The following is a 12,043-nucleotide window of genomic DNA, read 5'->3' on the forward strand; positions in this document are numbered from 1 at the left end:
AAAGGATAACGAATTGCCCGACAGTACATACGCAGCAAAGAAAGTCGTATGCCCTCTAGGATTGGAGGTGGAGAAGATACATGCATGCCCTAATGACTACATCCTCTACCGCAGTGCATACAAGGATCTGAACGCATGCCCGGTATGCGGTGCATTGCGGTATAAGATCAGACGAGATGACCCTGGTGATGTTGATGGCGAGCCCCCCAGGAAGAGGGTTCCTGCGAAGGTGATGTGGTATGCTCCTATAATACCATGGTTGAAACGTCTGTTCAAAAATGAAGAGCATGCCAAGTTGATGCGATGGCACAGTGAGAACCGAAAGAAAGATGGGAAGTTGAGAGCACCCGCTGACGGGTCGCAGTGGAGAAAAATCGAGAGAAAGTACTGGGATGAGTTTGCAAAGGACCCAAGGAATATATGGTTTGCTTTAAGCGCGGATGGCATTAATCCTTTTGGGGAGCAGAGCAGCAATCACAGCACCTGGCCCGTGACTCTATGTATGTATAACCTTCCTCCTTGGATGTGCATGAAGCAGAAGTTCATTATGATGCCAGTTCTCATCCAAGGCCCTAAGAAACCCGGCAACGAAATTGATGTATACCTAAGGCCATTAGTTGAAGAACTTTTACAGCTGTGGAATGAAAATGGTGTACGTACGTGGGATGGGCACAGACAGGAGGAATTTAACCTTAAGGCGTTGCTGTTCGTGACCATCAACGATTGGCCCGCTCTCAGTAACCTTTCAGGACAGACAAACAAAGGATACCATGCATGCATGCACTGTTTAGATGACACTGAAAGTATATACCTGGACAAATGCAGGAAGAATGTGTACCTAGGCCATCGTCGATTTCTTCCGACCAACCATCAATGTCGAAAGAAAGGCAAGCATTTCAAAGGTGAGGCGGATCACCGGAAGAAGCCCGCCATGCGCACCCGTGATCACGTGCTTGCTATGGTCAATGATTTACACTACATAATCTTTGGAAAGGGTCCCGGTGGACTAGCTGTTCCGAATGACGCTAAGGGACACGCACCCATGTGGAAGAAGAAATCTATATTTTGGGACCTACCCTACTGGAAAGACCTAGAGGTCCGCTCCTCAATCGACGTGATGCACGTGATGAAGAACCTTTGCGTGAACCTGCTAGGCTTCTTGGGCGTGTATGTGAAGACAAAAGATACACCTGAGGCACGGGAGGACCTGCAATGTTTGCACGAAAAAGACGGTATGCCTCTGAAGCAGTATAAAGGTCCTGCCAGCTACGCTCTTACGAAAGAAGAGAAAGAAATCTTCTTTGAATGCCTGCTCAGTATGAAGGTCACGACTAGCTTCTCGTCGAATATAAAGGGAATAATAAATATGCTAGAGAAAAAGTTTCAGAACCTAAAGTCTCATGACTGCCACGTGATTATGACGCAACTGCTTCCAGTTGCATTGAGGGGGCTTCTACCGGAAAACGTCCGATTAGCCATTGTGAAGCTATGTGCATTCCTCAATGCAATCTCTCAGAAGGTGATCGATCCAGAAATCGTACCAAGGCTAAGGAGTGATGTGGCACAATGTCTTGTCAGTTTCGAGCTGGTGTTCCCACCATCCTTCTTCAATATCATGACGCACGTCCTAGTTCATCTAGTCGACGAGATTGTCATCCTGGGGCCCGTATTTCTACACAATATGTTCCCCTTTGAGAGGTTCATGGGAGTCCTAAAGAAATATGTCTGTAATCGCGCTAGGCCAGAAGGAAGCATCTCCATGGGCCATCAAACAGAGGATGTTATCGGGTTTTGTGTTGACTTCATTCCTGGCCTTAACAAGATAGGTCTCCCTAAATCGCGGTATGAGGGGAGACTGACTAGAAAAGGCACTCTTGGAAGAGACTCAATAATATGCAGGGACGGATATTCTTGGTCTCAAGCACACTACACAGTTCTACATAACTGTACCTTGGTGACCCCGTATGTCGATGAACACAAGAACAGTCTGCGCTCCAAACACCCGGAGCAGTGCGACGACTGGATTACATGTGAACACATCAGGACTTTTCAGCAGTTGGTTGGAAACACGTCTCAGAGGTGACAACACTGTTTGTGATGAGTTGTACTTGTTGTCCAGGGGACCATCTTTGACTGTATTGACTTACAAAGGATACGAGATAAATGGGAATACATTTTACACGATCGCCCAAGATCAAAAGAGCACCAACCAAAACAGCGGTGTCCACTTTGATGCAACAACCGAGAGCGGAAAGGATACATATTATGGTTACATAGTGGACATATGGGAACTTGACTACGGACCTGATTTTAAGGTCCCTTTGTTTAAGTGCAAATGGGTCAATCTGTTAGGCGGCGGGGTACAGGTAGACCCACAGTACTGAATGACAACAGTGGATCTGAAAAATCTTGGGTACACTGACGAACCGTTCGTCCTAGCCAATGATGTGGCACAGGTTATCTATGTGAAGGACATGTCTACCAAACCAAGAAAAAGAAAAGATAAGGAAGCGAATACATCATACGATGAGCCAAAGCGCCACATAGTTCTTTCAGGAAAAAGGGACATCCTGGGAGTGGACGGCAAGATAGACATGTCTGAAGATTATGAAAAGTTTCATGAAATTCCTCCCTTCAATGTCAAGGCTGACCCAAGCATCCTGATAAACAATGAAGATTATCCATGGTTACGGCGCAATAAGCAAATGACACAAGCGAAGAAAAAGTGAAGACTTTCTCCCACAACTTTGTAACACACGAACATGCTACCATTGTCCGTTTTGTACATGCACATGCTAGGTGGGTGAAATTATGATACCATCCCAACTTTCAACTTTTTCAGAGTTCATTTGAAATGCTTTCATGTCTTATGGTTCGGCCCTCGTAATACCATGACCATTAGTCCCTGGCCCATGCCAACTTTCAACTTTCAACTTTCTAAAACTAATGGCACTAACAGAAAGTTTATAATTTTGCTCCTCGCCCCTGGTCCATGACCATTAGTCCCGGTTTGTGCCACAAACCGGGACTAAAGGGTTGGTCCTCGTTACGGGCCGAGTTTAGTCCTACCTCGCCAACCAAAGGGGGCTCACACCGGTTTATAAGCCCTTCCCTCTCTGCCTTGTTGAGCTCCTCTCAAAGTGAAAATAGATGCCCTAATAGAGAAAAGTTTAACCTAAATTCATAGTGAATTTCTCTCAAATTCATAGAAATTTACTAGGAATTTAGGTTGAATTTTCTCTATAAGCGCATCTATTCTCATTTTTTTAGTAAGTTAATCACAAACTTGTGATTCAAATAATTTTCAAAGAATTCGAATTTTAACTATTCAAAATTGAAAACTAATGGCACTAACAGAAAGTTTATAATTTTTCTAAAACTAATGGCACTAATAGAAAGTTTATAATTTTGCTAACCTAAAAGCAAACAGAATTAAAAATTAAAGCAAAAAACAAAAGAAAATAAATAATGCAAAAATCAAATCAAAAAAATAGGAAAAAACTATTTTTATAGTAAAGTTAATCACAAAATAAAATAAATAAAGCAACAAAGAAAACAAAAAAACTAAAAAGTGTTTTCAAATTTGAAAACTAATGGCACTAACAGAAAGTTTATAATTTTTCTAAAACTAATGGCACTAACAGAAAGTTTATAATTTTGCTAACCTAAAAGCAAACAGAATTAAAAATTAAAGCAAAAAACAAAAGAAAATAAATAATGCAAAAAACAAATCAAAAAAACAAGAAAAAACTATTTTTGTAGTAAAGTTAATCACAAAATAAAATAAATAAAGCAACAAAGAAAACAAAAAAAACTAAAAAATTATTTTCAAATTTGAAAACTAATGGCATTAACAAAAAGTTTGTAATTTTTCTAAAACTAAAAGCATAAAGAATTAAAAAATAAAGCAAAAAACAAAAGAAAATAAATAAAGCAACAAAAAAACAAAAAAATGCCACCTATTGGGCCACCACGGCCTGAATACGACTAGAAACCCTACCATGGGCCAGGATTTAGGCCCGCAGCAGGCCCAGTAGGCCCACAGGCATTGAAGTGACAGATTAGGCCTAAAAGCCTGTAGTTGAGAGGAGCTCGGGAGGGTGGGCGCAGCAGCGCTTATAAACCACTCCCGAGCCCTCTCAACTAGCGAGGTGGGACTAAACTTTTGGGCGCGGGGCAGCACAAGGCCATTGGTCCCGGTTGGTGGCACCGACCGGGACTAAAGGGGGCATTGGTCACGGAAAAGAGGCCTTTGGTCCCGGTTGCTGGCACCAACCGGGACTAAAGGGGGATTAGTCCCGGTTTATGCCACCAACCGGGACTAAAGCTTGGACTATATAACGAACACTTGTGAAAATTTTCAGTTTGCATCGCCAGTTCCACCCTCCCCCGCCGACGACACCGTCAGGCTGCTCCACCTCGCCGTCTACGCCGCCGCCGCCAACGTCGTCGCCTCCACGAGCCCGCGTCGTCCTCATCGCCGGCATCCCCGAGCCCGCCGACCTCGTCGTCCCCGTCGCTGCGTGCCTCCCCGAGCCCACCCCTCCTCGTCCCTGTCGCCGGCCGCGCGCTGTCCCCGTCACCGCGTGCCGCCCCGAGCCCACCGTCCTCGTCGTCGGACTCCTGCCATCGCCGCCCCCCTCGAAGTGAGCCCCCTCCCCTTTCCCATGGTCCCGATCGAGTGCGGCCCTTGCTCTCTGCCCCTGCTCCATGGTCGCCGCCGGCCCCGACGCATTGAAGAGAAGAAGGAGAGGAGAAGGAGAGGAGAGCAGAAGGAGTGGAGCAGCAGCAAACTTTTCTGAAATTTCTGAATTTTTTTACCGATATGAACAGTGCATATAGAGGGTGTTTGATCAAATGTTAGATGGCTTTGGGCATTTTTAGGATTTATGATATTTTTTGTGGTGAGGTACTGATGCAAGACAAAGGTGATGGCAAAATTTCAGAATTTTTTGATTGGTTTAGAATAGGTTTTCAGCAAGGAATTTGAATCTGGTTCAAATTTCATTTGAATGAAATTTAAAAAATTTAAACTATGGATCAGAAGGTTTTTGGTGAAATGGAGTGTGGGTACTGTCATGAAGTTGGAGTAATTTTTATGGTTGTAAAAGAGTTAGGAAAATTTAGAATGTGCTAAATATGTCAAAAATGTCAAAAATTTATGTGAAAAAGAATGAGAGGAAAAAGGAAAATAAGAAGAGGAAGAAAGGAGAAGAAGAGGAGAGGAAGAAGAGGAGAAATAAATAAGAAGAAGAAACAAAAGAAAAAGAAGAGGAAAAGAAGAAAGGAATAGAGGAGAAGAAGAGAAAATAGAAGAGAAAATAGAATATTCTATTTTCTCTTCTTCTCCACTATTCCTTTCTTCTTCTCCTCTTTTTTTTCTTCTTTTTTTCTTCGATCTTCTCCTCTAGCTATTCCTTTCTTCTTCTCCTCTTTTTTCTTCTTCTTCTTCTTCTTCTTCTTAATTTTTATCGGGAACGAGGGTGTCGAGGATCGCCGAGGGGTCGAGGGTCGGGAACTAGGGTAGAGGGTCGAGGGTCGGGAACTAGGGTAGAGGGTCGAGGGTCGGGAACTAGGGTAGAGGGTCGAGGGTCGTTAAGGGGTCAAGGGTCGAGGGTTTCAGGGTCCTGGGTTCGAGGGTTCTATAGGGTCGAGGGATCGAGGGTCGAGGGTTCCAGGGTCGTCTAGGGGTCGAGGGTTCCAGGGTCGTCGAGGATAGGAAACATGAAAATAAGAAGAGGAAAGAAAGAAGAAGAGGAGAGGAAAAGAAGAGGAGAAATAAATAAGAAGAAGAAGAAAGAAGGAAAAGAAGAGGAGAAGAAGAGAAAATAGAATATTCTATTTTCTCTTCTTCTCCACTATTCCTTTCTTCTTCTCCTCTTCTTTTCCTTCTTTTTTTTCTTCGATCTTCTCCTCTAGCTATTCCTTTCTTCGAGGGTTCTATAGGGTCGAGGGATCAAGGGTCGAGGGTTCCAGGGTCGTCTAGGGGTCGAGGGTTCCAGGGTCATCGAGGGTTCGAGGGGTCGAGGATCGCTGAGGGGTCGAGAGAGGTTTCCTAGTGTCAAAGTATTGAAGAAATCCATGGCTTCATCATTAGCCGGAAGTAACCAGGGCATGACGAAGTCCTCCAAAGTTATTTTGGAATGGTGTCCCGGATAGGATAATTTGCCTTTTTGTATGAATTTCAGCAAAGGCCTTCCAAATAACGATATTTGGAAGGTGTTGCGGAACTTTGTACCAAAAAGCGAATTATCTTATCTGGGACTCCGTTCCAAAATAACTTTGGAGAGCTTCGTACCATCATGCACATGTTACTTTCGCCTAATGATGAAGACATGGTTTTGTTGAATCCTTTGACACTAGGCAACCTTCTGACCCCTCGGCCATCCTCTCGAACATGAGAAGAAGAAGAGGATAAAAAAAGAAGAGGAAGAAGAAAAAAAGAGGAGAAGAAAGAATAGAGGAGTTCTTCTCCTCTATTCTTTCTTCTCCTCTTTATTTCTTCTTCTTCCTCTTTTTTTATCGGGAACGAGGGTCGTCGAGGGACATATAGATGTAGTGTCGTCGTTGTCGATATATACCCCCTCCCGATAGCTTCAACACGTGGGGGGGCCGAGGCCACTAATTAATATATATGATTCCTTACTATGATTAGCTAGCTAGTTCTACGTTTGGCACTAATATATCCATCTGTCATGTTTGAATAATAATTGCCATGTTGTAAATATTTGTAGAAACTATGGACACCGCCCGAGACGAAGCAAAAGAAGCATTGTTGAGGGACATAATCGCAGAAGGAAGTGATGCCGTCTCGTTGTTTCTCAACGACACCGATGGTCTGGAAGGAGAGGGTGAAGAAGCTGGCTACGGTGACCTAATGCCGGTGCAAGAATAAGAACATGAGAACGGCTCCGGTGACCCAATGGCGGTGCAATAAGGAGACCGTGATGACGGCTCCGGTGACCGAACCGAGTCCGGCCAGGTATATATATTAGTTAAGCTTGTGCTGACTAGCTGATTGATGCATTCATTGTTTTGGTATGTACACATATTAATTAAGTCTTTGTTCTTTTTTCTAGCCCTCCGGATCGAGCACAACTTCGGTAAAGAGACGAGGCCTGAAGAAAAAGTTGAGCTCGGATGAAAAGTTTGAGATCATAGCAATCGTGCCCGGCGGCCAACCGATTGAACCCCTTCGGACAAAGAGCGCATTTTTTGCTCAGTGCAGGGTTCTGGTTAGGGACAAGATCCCAATAAGCATCCAGCAATGGTTTAAGCCGGCTACAGAAGACCCTGAGGTGTCTTATGTCAATGATATGCAGAAAAATGATCTTTGGACTGAGCTGAAGTCAAATTTCACCCTACCGCCAGAGGATAATCCAGAGAACCCAGTTAAAGAGCAATTAATCAAGTCTTTTGCTCTTAAGAGGATGGCAGAACTATTCAGGAGGTGGAAGAAAGAGCTGAATAAGTTTGTCGAAAATAATGCGACACTAGAATTCAAGGGCAGATATGAGAAGATCAGAGATCACTGGCCCGCATTTGTGGCCCACAAGACATCGGAAAAGAGTAAGAAGATGTCGGTGACAAACAAGCAAAATGCTACGAAGAAGATGCTTCACCATCGCACGGGGTCAGGTGGCTACCTCGTAGCCTGGCCTAAGTGGGCCAAGACTGAGAATGATCTGGTTGATAAAGGGATCGAACCAGAGACAATTAGCTGGCCAGACTGTTGCCGGACTTGGTTCTTCGGGGCTGGCAGAACCTTGGACCCTGTACAGGGAAGTGCATTTGGACGAACGATCAAATGGACATACCAGTCAGGAAGCTTAAGCAGTATATCGAAGCAGCGCAGCAAGGGAAGTTCTTTCCAGAAAGAGAGAACAACGAGCTCACAATGGCCCTCGGGAATCCTGAGCACCCTGGACGGACACGAGGCACGCCAGGCTCCATTCCGTGGAAGGTTGGGTTTCCGGATGCAGGCGGTTACAAATCCCATGAGAGGAGGAAAAAAGTGCAGCAGACCCAAATGCAGGCGCTGCAAGCAAGGGTAGACGCGATAGAGGAACGAGAAGCAAATCGCAGCAAACGTACTGCCGAAGCTTCCCCCGAAGCTACCCCGCCATCTCAGCGCAGAAGCAGCGTGGCTTCCACCAAGCTTCTTCAGCTGAAGCATGCCTTGATGGCTCTTGCCAGCTATCCCGTGGATGCTATCACGGAGTCTCAAAATTGCCACCTTATGACGCAATGGATGAATTTGAAGGTCAAGGCGGCTGTTGGCTCTGTTTATCCTACTGAACCCGGCGCAACTTTTCACTGCCGGCCGATTCCAGAAGGATATGCTAGGGTGATGGTGGATGAAATAACAGAGGGATTTGAGGACCTCCAGCTTGACCACCCTACCGGTGAAGGGGAGACTCGGCTGGGGTCTGCTCTGAAGACTCCATGCCTATGGCGGAAGGAGCTCATCAACCTTCCGAACTGGACGCCTCCGCCTCCTCCTCCTCCTCCGGCGAGTCAGGGCACTCCGCCTCCTCCACCGCCTCCTCCTCCAGCGAGTGATGATCAGGGCCCTCGGCCGGCTCCTTCTCTGGCGCGTGGCGGCACTCCGCCTGCGCCGGCGCGCCCGAGCAGCCAGCCTCCTCCTTCTCCGCCTCGTCAGCAAGGGCGGAAGAGACCCGCCGCCGCTCCAGCAGCTGCTCCGGCGCGTCGTAGTCCTTCTCCTCCGCCTCGTAAGCAAGTAAAGAAGACAACCGCTTCATCTGCTCGGCCGGCGTCTAGCAGTACAACCAGAGGCGGGAGGACATACAGATTCGGTCCTTCTCTGAAGAGTCCACAGAAGTTACCATACGAGAGGACCCCAGAGGAGAACGCGAAGATCGCGCGAACCGAAGTGGATGACTAGTTTCAAGGGTTGAGAGCAAAGAGACATCCACCTCCGGAGGAGAAGGTAGATCCGGTGAAAGTGAAGCGCACTCTGGCTGCCCTGGCAAAACCACCCAAGTCTCCGCCGAAAGGCAACTATGAGCGCATTATTGCAAAGACATGGGCCGAAGTGGAGCGGTCGGGAAGTACAGCCAGTGATCAAAGGCTGAAAGAACGACGAGCAGCTGGGAAACAAATTGCCCAGCATGGCGAACAAGCGAAGCAATCGTTCCCCCCCCCCTCGAGGTGCCTAGCGACATCGTCGATCTGAGGATGGTGCCCGGTTATGGCAATGTTGACGATTGCTTGCCCGACGATGTACATTATGATCCCATGGAGGTGCAGATACACAGATACGAGTACGGGAAGCCTCTCGTCAAAGATGAAAAATCTTTAACAACGATGATGCGAAGATTACATGATTGGTACTTGAAAATCTGCAGAGAGTCTGGGGGGAGGAGTACTTTGTATGCGAGAGTTAAACCGGAGCATGACCTCGTTGGAATTGAACTGTTGCCTATTCCATTTGAGGAGTTCTATCAGTTTTTCAATCAATTGGCCCTCGATAAAACAACGATCACCTGCTACTGTCTGTAAGTATTACTACTTCTGTCATTAAGTCTCTCTATATAGCTCATCTCTTTCATTGCATGTATTTATAATTATCCTCACTATATTATGCAGAATGAAGATCGCCGAATTGAAGAAAAGACAAATCGGTGATATTGGGTTCGTTAACACATATCTCATAGATGCAACTGAGGTTGAACATCGTCCCGGAGATACCGAGGCCAACTTGCTACGATCATTCAAAAAAATGAAAACAAAGATATAATACTCTTTCCTTACAACTTCAAGTGAGTGTTACTGTCTTGTGCATATTCGGTTTCCCTTATATATTAGTCCAGGTTATAGTAATGTAATTGATGAGTTATGCATGCGTGTGCAGTTTCCACTATATTCTCCTAGATATTAGGCTTGAGCAGGGAGTAGTAACCGTCTTGGACTCTAAACGAAAAGATCCCCAGGAGTATGCGGACATGACTGAAATCCTCAAGAAGTAAGTTAAATCGATCATTATCCACCATATCAGCAACTTTGTTCATTTCCTGATATCAAGTAATTGTTTTCTTTGTCCGGCAGGGTTTGGAGAAAATTCACCAGAAAAGTTCCGGGACTGCCGAAGGAGTTGGAATTTAGACACCCGAAAGTAAGTACTATAGTAGCATGTTCCGCGCATCTCCTAGTGATTCAAGCGCTAGTTTCATCAATACCATTTAGCATTCTTGCTTATCAGTTTGATTACCCTCTATTTCTTGTAAAGTGGTTGTGGCAGGAACAAGGGAATGATTTCTGTGGATACTACGTCTGCGAGTCCATCCACCACACGACCTGTGAGCGGTGCGGGTACTCTGACGAAAAATATGAAGTACGTAAATAACAACATTCACAATTTTATTTTATTACCATCATTTGTATTGAGTTTCATTCATTCATATATATATGTATTGACCCCCTTCTTCAAATTAGATGTTTCGGAAGCGGGATGAACTCCTAGAACCAGCTTGCATGCGAGCAATTCAAGAGGAATTGGCGGCATTCTTTCTTGACCACGTGATCACTGAAGACGGAGAATACTATGTGGACCATGAGTCAGTATGATTATATTTGTAAGAGATAATTATTGTATATATGTAGCCGGTAGTGTCGGATAGATATAGAGAACTTGTTGTTCGACCAATCTTTGGGAGAAGGAGAGGTGGTCGATATCACTTCTCTCTGTATGCATATATGTTCATGACGATCTTCTGTTTCCTTCGTTTGCTTACTAGCTAGCTAGCGTGTCTAGTCCTCTCTATACGTATGTATAGTACATAGCGTCGACCAAGCACGGACATAAGAGAGGACACTTCTCTCTATTAATTATAGCTAGCTAACACAATATATGAAACACCTAAATTAACCCGCCAAAACTCCCAACCCCCCCCTTTCAAAAAAAACAAAAACCCCAGCCACAGAAATGCTGACGCGTGGATGCCTATTGGTCCCGGTTGGTGCCACCAACCGGGACCAAAGGGTCTCCTGCCTGGGCTCCGCGCAGGCCACGTGGAGGCCCATCAGTCCTGGTTCTGGATTGAACCGGGACTAAAGGGACAGGGCATTAGTACCGACACTTTAGTCCCGGTTCAGGAACCGGGACTAAAGGCCCTTACGAACCGAGAAAACATGCCCTTTTTCTACCAGTGATATCACCTAAACCAATAGTAACAACATCCTTTTCGTAATCTATCTTAGCATTAACTGTGTTCAAGAAGGGTCTACCAAATATAATGGGACAAAAGCTATCTTGTGGGGAACCAAGAACAAGAAAATCAGTAGGATATTTAGTTTTCCCACACAAGACTTCAACATCTCTAACAATTCCAATTGGTGAAATAGTATCTCTATTGGCAAGTTTAATTGTGACATCAATATCTTCTATCTCAGCAGGTGCAATATCATGCATAATTTCTTCGTATAAGTCAATAGGTATTGCACTAGCACCAGCACCCATATCACACAAGACATGATAACAATGATCTCCTATTTTAACAGAAATAACAGGCATGCCTACCACGGGTCTATGCTTATCTTTAGCACAAGGTTTAGCAATTCTAGCAGTCTCATCATAGAAATGAATAACATGCCCATCAATATTATCAGACAAGAGATCTTTAACAATAGCAATATTAGGTTCAACTTTACTTGCTCAGGAGGTGTATAATAAGTTCTAATATTGCTTTTAAGAACCACAGTTGAAGCTTTAGCATGATCTTTTATCCTAACAGGAAAATGTGGTTTCTCAAGATAAGCAGTAGGAACAATAGGATCATTATAAGTGACAGTCTTTTCTTCAACTTTAATAGGTGCAACTACTTTTACTTCTATGGGAGGATGATATTTAAACCACTTCTCCCTAGGGAGATCAACATGAGTAGCAAAAGATTCACAGAAAGAAGCTACTATTTCAGAGTCAAGTCCATATTTAGTGCTATATTTGTGGAAAACATCGGTATCCATAACAGATTTAACACAATCAAACTTAGGTGTCATACCTGACTTCTTACCTTCGTCGAGG

This window comes from Triticum urartu, chromosome 5 (assembly GCF_003073215.2).
Source record: "Triticum urartu cultivar G1812 chromosome 5, Tu2.1, whole genome shotgun sequence".
Classification (NCBI taxonomy): Eukaryota; Viridiplantae; Streptophyta; class Magnoliopsida; order Poales; family Poaceae; genus Triticum; species Triticum urartu.